Source organism: Ambystoma mexicanum, chromosome 1q (genome assembly GCF_040938575.1).
Source record: "Ambystoma mexicanum isolate Mex_15411 chromosome 1q, UKY_AmexF1_1, whole genome shotgun sequence".
Classification (NCBI taxonomy): domain Eukaryota; kingdom Metazoa; phylum Chordata; class Amphibia; order Caudata; family Ambystomatidae; genus Ambystoma; species Ambystoma mexicanum.
Window position 1 is genome coordinate 1482695217 of NC_090922.1, and position 8320 is coordinate 1482703536.

The following is an 8320-nucleotide window of genomic DNA, read 5'->3' on the forward strand; positions in this document are numbered from 1 at the left end:
GTCAATACCATGGTGTAGGCCGAACACTAAAAAATCATGACTGGACGGGTCCAAGAGTTAGACCAGCAACAACTCACAATCATTAAAACCTGACTTCAGGTAGGTAGTTCAACAAGGTTTCAGAGTTCTTACCAAATGTCTTTTGGGCGATTCGTTTGCACTGACAACCTCACATACAACTCCTGAGTATCATTTGCCCATACCATATCGTACAACCAATCCGCAAGTTTAGGTGGATTCTTCCACGTCCAGCCCATCGGAATGGCTCTCTTGGCAAATAACAATCCCAGATTCAAGAATGTACGCTGTGCTGTAGCCATCCTCGCAGTATATCCTAATTTACAATCAACCACTGACCGGCCCAGTTGCCATATCATTCAACGACTGGCATACACTCCCCCAGTAATTGGCCAACTCAGTGTGGTTCCATAGCATATGTAATAGATGAGCATCTACATTCCCAGACCCTGGGGCATTTTGGCTCTTCATTATTGTAAGGAAGGCATGGCATCAATACTAAGAGAAAGTTACCACAGTTCAAGGGTTTTTATTGAACTTCAAAAAGGGTATGATAAACGCATATCCAAACCTAAATATACAGATGGGAGCAAGCTACGACCATCAAATAATAACAGTCCTAGTGGTGTCTTGCCAAAATAAAAGGGCCTTTACTAAAAAGCCTATTGCCAATCCTTACCTCTAAATGCAAATATTGTGGGAAATAACATTATGAAAAAGAAAAAAGTGTTTAAAATTGTATCTCAGATTTTCAGGCCGTTGGCCTCCCTTCATCACGTTTTTAGCACAAAATAAGGCGGTTCACTCGAGCATAGCCCAGTCTCTGGCTTCTTCAGCATGAGGTTACAGGTCACTCATTAGCATCAGGGCCTCCAGCGTGTAGGTCTCCTTGCTTCTCAAAGGCTCTTCACTCAAAGGGCCTGATGCAACCAAATATACAAAGTTATTTTCCCTTCTAGATATTCACATCAGATGATTTAATATCCATCCCGGATCCCCCCTCAACCGGGCTAAGATCCTTTTAGCATAAAGTTCTGCATAGGCTTTCCTCTGCCAGGCTCGAGCCTGTATTTCACCTTTCACTATCACAGAATGTTCGTAGGTTCTCCTTTTCGGGTGACTCACGGTACACCCTGCATACCCCTAACTGCCCTCTGCCGGGCTCAGGTCCCTTCTATACAATCTCCCTCAGCTGGGCTCTGACCCATGTTAATTTTACATCAAGTATTGAAGGCTTTCGAATGTGCACAGGGTTTGGCTTGACCCGTTGTAGGACCACTTCAATTTCACAATTCTTTCTTTTAATGTTCGCACCCTTTCGGTTGGATACCTTACAGAGACTTTGGAATGGGCACCCATTTGAAGCTGGCCTACTCTGTCTGCAGTATCATATTTTAGCTTCAAAGTTCATTCATGTATCTGCTGTCTTTATAATCTTCTTCATACAATGTTGCCACTTGCAACCTTGGTTTCCACACAGACCGCTCTGGTATCAGTCTCCCCAACTCAACGGCTGTGCTGAATTCACTGGTGCTGCTTTGTTGTAGGAGCCAAGGACAGTACTACGGCGGCAAACGCTTCTCCTGCCTTCACTATCGACGTGGGAGTGCCCCGTGTACCTCCGACAGACAATGCAAGATTCTTTAGCTTTAATTCTAGGTCTTGCGTTTCCTACTTTGGAAGGCTCATGAAAGATGCAGTCTGTCTGTGAAAAGGTCAAGGGTATTTCCCTCCTTGCAATCCTCTTCGGTCTTGCCGTCTTCCGCCTTGTATTAAATTGCCATCTAGGAACTGCTGCTTCCTCTTGTGCTTTGCCTTGCCCAGAGTGTGCTTTTTTGCTCTGCCTTTCATCCGTGTGGGGAAGTGTGATGTAAGTCAGATGTGTGTAATGATCAGTAATTGCCTGACCCTACCTGATCATTGTATTGGGACATGTCAGGTATGCGGATCAGGTTTTAGTCCATTTTCCTCACAGTGAGTTGTCTGTGAGAAAGTGTTCCTGTCGGCAGAGGAGCCGGGGGGGGTTGAGTCCCTATGTGTCCGGGTAGGATGGGGGTAAAGGTGTTACAGGGAAGGGGATGCAGCGTCACGCCGTCCAGTGTCCCACTTCCACTTCCCGAAGACCGCCCCCATCCAGGTGATTTTCCCCCCACCTCCCGCACTGGTCCTCCCCACAGGAACTGGATCCAAAAGCGATGGCCGTGTCCTGGCCACCTGGATGACAGATCCCTGGGGACTAGCTGGTGAGACACTTTCAGGTTGGAACTTCCTGAATCGCGCAGTCGTGTAATATAGCCTAATAACTTTAAAGTGTATCCAACGATATCTCGAGTTAATCGATAAGCCCTTAGTGAGCCTGCAAATATTTACCCATTGCGTATCTGAACACGCCAAGCCCAAATCTCCTTCCCCCTTTGCCCTGGTGTTTGTCCCTTGCGTACTGCACAGTACTTGTGGCAGCTTATACAAAGACAATATTGATTTCCTCCCCGCTGTGTGAGATTGTAAGTATGACGAGCAAGGATGCAGGCTGTTTGTATGGGAATACCGGCCATCCCGTTCCGATAGCCACTTTAAGGCGATGATGGTGAAACAATTGCAGCGTCGTGTCCCCAACGTGCATTTTCAGCACGTCCCATCTAAGTGCCAAAGGCATATAAGTCAATCATCTTCCGAATACCAGCTTTGCTCCATTCTCTCTCCACTGCCTTATCATAGCGGGTTTCACCGCTGACATACCCTACAGTGGTACGTTTGTGGTATGGTGCCACTCCACTTGTATGATTATTCAGCTTAGCCCATGCCTTGCATGTTGCCCCACTGGGTCAAGGCAGTGCGAGCACAGTAAGGAAGGCATGGTATCAACAGTAAGGCGGACAAGTGACCTCAGTTCAAGGGTGTTTATTGAACTTCAAAAGGGTTTGAAAAATGCCTAGCTAATCCTAAATCTACAGATGGGAGCAAACTTCTACCATCAAATAATAACGCAGTCCCCGTAGTGTCTTGTCAAAATAAAAAGGCCTATACTAATAAACCTATTGCCAATCCCTACTTCTATAAACAAATAGTGTGGGAAACAATGTTACGAAAAGAAAGAATTGATCACAAAATGACGTCAGAATGCTCAGGCCGTTGGCCTCCATTCCCCATGTTTTGAGCACGGGACAAGGCGGTACACTCAAGCTTGGCACAGTCACTGGCTTCTCTGGCACGAGGATACAGTTCACTCATTAGCATCAGGGTCTTCTGTGCCCAAGTCTCTTTGCTTTTCAAAGTCTCTTATTTCAGGGGGCCTGATGTGACAAACAATACGCTATTCCTCTTTCAGATTATCACAAGTACTTAGGCGATTCGCTATTCACCTCAGATCCCCCTCAGTCAGGCTCGGATCCTTTCACCACAATGTTCGTACATTAGTTATGCATTTAATTCCTCGTGAGATATTCTTTCTTGAGTGACTCGCGGCTTCACCCCAGAGCCCCCTCGGTCGGGCTCAGATTCCTTTTAACACAATGTTTATAACTTACACACTTGCTTTAACTAAAAGCTTTTAGCTGATCTCCCTCCGTGGGCTTAGACCAACTTCCTGTACAATTTCATTAACTATTGAAGACTTTTGAATGTGCACATGGTTTTAGCTTGACCCGTTGCAGGACCACTTCGATTCCACAATTCTTTATCACTTGTCACAATTGCCACCTTTCAGCTGGATACCTAACAGAGACTTTCGGATGAGCACCCATGTGGTGCCGGACCACTCTGTCCATGGTATAGAATCTTGGTGTTCAAAGTTCATTCACTCATCTGCTGATTAATTGTGTTCACGGCGCTTGCCATACACGCTTCTCTTCAGTTTTCATTATACATTCTTGCAGCTTGCAACCTTGGCTTCAACACAGACATGCCTGATATCAGTCTCCCCAACTCACTGGCTATGCTGACTTAACTGACGCTGCTTTGTTGTAGGAGCCAAGGACAGTACCACGGCGGCAAATGGTTCTCCCCGCCTTGATTATCGATGCGTGAGAGCCCCAGGTACCTCCAACACACACTGCAGCGTTCTTCAGCTTCGATTCCTGGTCTTATGTTTCCTATTCTCGAAGGTTCATGAAAGTAACAGTCTTTTGTTGAAAAGGTCAAGGGTACTTCCCTCCTTGCAATTCTCTTTCGTTTTGCCGTCTTTTGCCTTGTATTAAACTGCCCTCTGGGAACCACTGTTTCCCTGTGTGCTTTGCCTTGCTCAGAGTGTGCTTTCGTGCTCCGCCTTTTATCCGTGTGGGGAAGTGTGATGGAGGTCAGGTAAATGTAATGGTCAGTGATTGCCTGAACCTGCCTGACCATTGTATTGGGACATGTCGGGTATACGGCTCTGGTGTTAGTCCGTTTTCTTTCACAGTGAGCTGTCCGTGAGAAAGTATTTGTGTTGGGAAAAGGGGTACAAGGTAGGGGGGGCCGGGTTTGAGTTCCTAAGTATCCTGGGGGTAAAGGTGTTGCATAGAAGGGATACTGCATATCGCCATCCGGTGTCCCACTTCCACTCCCACTCCCCGAGGACCACTCAACCAGGTGATCTTCCCGCACTGGTCCATCCCCAGGAACTGGATCCAAAAGCGACGGCCGTGTATTGCCACCTGGATGACAGATCCTTGGGGACTAGCGGTTTGTAGAGGAGGTCCCAAATATAGCCTGCACTCCAGCCACCCATTTTGAAGTACCAGGAATGTTCACACCGAGATATGTGACGTATGATGAGCAAATAAACCAGCAGAGAGCCGCGTTAGGGCTCTGCCCAGTGCCCATCAGAAGAGCAATACCTATTGAAGTGCCAATAACCAGACAACCATGGACAGTAAGGTATCCATTGAGACAACCCTACTAACAAATGACATGAAACGAAGAATGCTTAAACACTGTCCCAGAAGCAACTCAAAAGGCCTTAATTGAAGATGTATGGTGACGACAAAAGGGCACAGACAGACTCACAGATGAAAGAAACGACAACCAAAAGATGACGCACAAAGACGAAACTTCATGAATAAGAACATCATGAACTTGGAAGGAGAGTCGAAGTTGAAATATGAAGAAACTTAAACTGTAATGCAGGATGAATATATTGCAGCTTGTTATGCTTAGTAGAAGAATAGAGCGGCAAGCGCCAACTATATATCTACCTCAACGAAGCACACTATATAAGTGCGAGTCCACTTTGTGCAAAAGAAAACAGGCAGTATTCGTATTCCAGCTAAAACAAGAAGAGACGGTGGAATCGAAACTCAGCAAAGGGCATTCCGTGCCTGGCAAATCGAGGTCAAGCCAAGAGAGGGAGGCGGACAGTAGCTTCAGAGAATCGAAACAAGAGCAGAGCAGCCTGCCCCGTGAAGGTCGAGATAAGGAGGCCCAGGCAGGTGGCAGGCCTAAATAAGAATTAAATGCACAAATAGAAGGAAAACAAAGCAGATTTACGGTGTGCTAACACGTGACCAGCCAAGCGTGAAGAGGCACCAACGTCTGATGTCACCCAAAACAGGAGATAACATAACTTTTCCTGACAAGAAGCTACAGTTTCGAGGCCGACCGCAGCCAACTAATTGACACATAGTCATTCGAGTACTGATTGATGGAAGGGAGGCTGGGTGAATCTTGGGGCATCCTGCACCTGGTTGACTGTTCTGCATGCTGCTAATTAAAGTGGAGATTTATGCTTGAGGTTGTAGCCAACCCAATCACAATGAGCCAAATAATCTAAGGTCCTATAGATGATAGAACCAATAGGACGTCGTACTTTTAGTAACGTCTACATGAGCGATGTTAGAGGGAAGGGTGTAGACGCCCACCTGATAAGGGTTAACCAATCCTCTCACTCCGTTATACTGATATAACACCTATACTTTAAGTTACCTTTTCCAACCAATAGAATTGCATGACAAATGTATGAGTATTACACGTTAATGATGACGAATTTTGGGTATAACTGTTACTGTTTGAATGATTGTTGGGAGTTGAAGCGAGACGGGCTATCGCATCACTGTTGATTTCCATGTTTCCCCATTTTTTGTACTTGTCATTAAACGGATTCCCCTTTGCCAAGCCATTGAGTTGTCCTTATTGATTGGTGTTGGAGTGAGAAATCCTGCACCCCTTCCACCTCAAGGTACTTCTATCTTGTCTTAGAAGTATGACAGAGCGAGCTCTAACTCTATGGGCCGGTCAGGGGTCACTAGCACTCTAGTACAGGTTAAGACATCTTCAGGCTTCTCATAGCACCGGTACCAATTTCCAACGAACAGTAGTACCGTGGGATTCGAACCCCTTGAAATTTTTTAAGTCATGCATGTGGGGTTGCAGGGTTCCCGGGCAACCAATAGGAGGACTAATGTATTTGTGCAGTCAAATAATATATTTCGAAATAGAGGGCCGCCAACCCACCCCTTTCAAAGGATTGAGCGAGGTGTATTGGCACTTCAGCCTGACCTGCCTGCTCCAGAGGAACGAGGAGCAGAGTCTTGTTAACTCAGAGAACAAGGCCTTCCATTGGGATGTTAGGAAAATAAAGGAGTTTGGCCAATATTGTCAATTTGATCAATGCCAGGTGGCCTGCAGGCGACAGTGGGAGCCAATCCCCTCTGCTATGCTTAGCATGCAACCTAGCAATGCATGCTTTATACTACAAATCAAATGTCGGGGAGTGTGAATGTTCTACTCTTATCCCAAAATATCTAAAGTCCTCAGCAGCCATGGCAACCCCAGCATGATGAAGGTTTATGTGTGAGCTTAATTGAAATATTTTGGATTTGTTACTGTTAAGCCGGAGTACCTACCAAAGTCCACTACCACCTCCACTATGCTTTGCAGATGGATCTCTGGGTCATGAACGTACAAGATGATGCCATCCGCGTATAAAGAAATTATCCCTGGCTTCCCTCCCAAACAGATCCCAGCCCTTGTGAATCTGCTATGGACTATGTCAGAGAGTGTTTCAGTTATTAATGCAAACATAAGGGGCAGTTGGGGACATCTCTGCCTTTTACCTCCCCCCAGCTGTAGAATAGGGGATAACATGCTATTAGCATACACCTGGGCACATTTTTGCGAGTATAACAGCTTTACTCATGAAATGAAATTAGCCCCAAATCCATAATTGATCATGACCATAAACGGAAACGGCCAGGAGACTGTGTCAAAGGCCTTTTGCATGTCCAAGGCCACTGTTATGGTGCTGCAGTTCTGCAGCGCCTGTGCAAGCACATTATACAATCTCGTATATTGAGTGCCGTTGATCGGCCAGGTATGAACCCTGCTTGGTCCTCATGGGCCATATATTGCATCATAGGAGCTAGCCGAGACGACAGAACCTTGGTGAATATCTTAGCATCAATGTTTATTAGTGACAGTGGTCTATACGATCCACACTTGTCCACAGCCTGTGGTTTAAGAAGGATAATTATAGCTCCCCGAAGTGTATCAGGTAGCATGCCTGTCGAGTGCTTACACCCACACCTGTAGCAAGTGGGTGGCCAGCAAATTCTGAAACTCTTTAAAAAATTCAGAGAAAAAGCAGTCTGAACCCAGGGCTTTCCCATTAGAGAGGCTTTTTATAGCTATTTCTTCAGTGCTGACCAGTGTCTCCAGCACAGCTCTAGCCTGATCAGATAGCAATGTTGTTGGGATCCCTCTCAGGTATTTATTTTTATCAGAGTCAGTAGCTACCTCTTTCGGAGCATACAGCGCTGAGTAAAAGTCGGAAAAAACTTTTGATTTCTGCATCCGTATGCGCTGTTGAACTATCTTGTCTCAGGACCACCACCACTGTATTTTCTTCAACATGCTCACCTCCAGAGGTCCTCAACTGCCCACCATTCCCCTTCCTGCATCCATCTCCCGCAGTTCCAAACTACTCACTCATGACAACCTATTTAAGCATCTCAGGGTAGCTGCTCTGCTACCTCCCTTCACTGATGACCCTGATCGCTTGGCCGACGAATTCAAGAAAGTCATCACCAGGCTGTCGACCTGGTGGCACCTCTCGCCCTCAAAAAAGCTAAGAAATCCAAACATTCCAACACCTGGTTCTCACAGGATCTCCTAAAATTGCGTGGTGAAAAAAGGTCCGCTCTCACCACTTGGCTCGACAACCCCACTGAGGCTAACAGAATCGCATTCAAATCTATCTCAAAACAATATAAAACTGCCAACGCTAAAGCATCATCATACAATACCAGGATAGCTAATGCTGAATCCGGAAGTAGGGAAATATTTGCCATTGTCAGAGAACTTGAGACTCCCACCTCTCCCCCCTCACCGA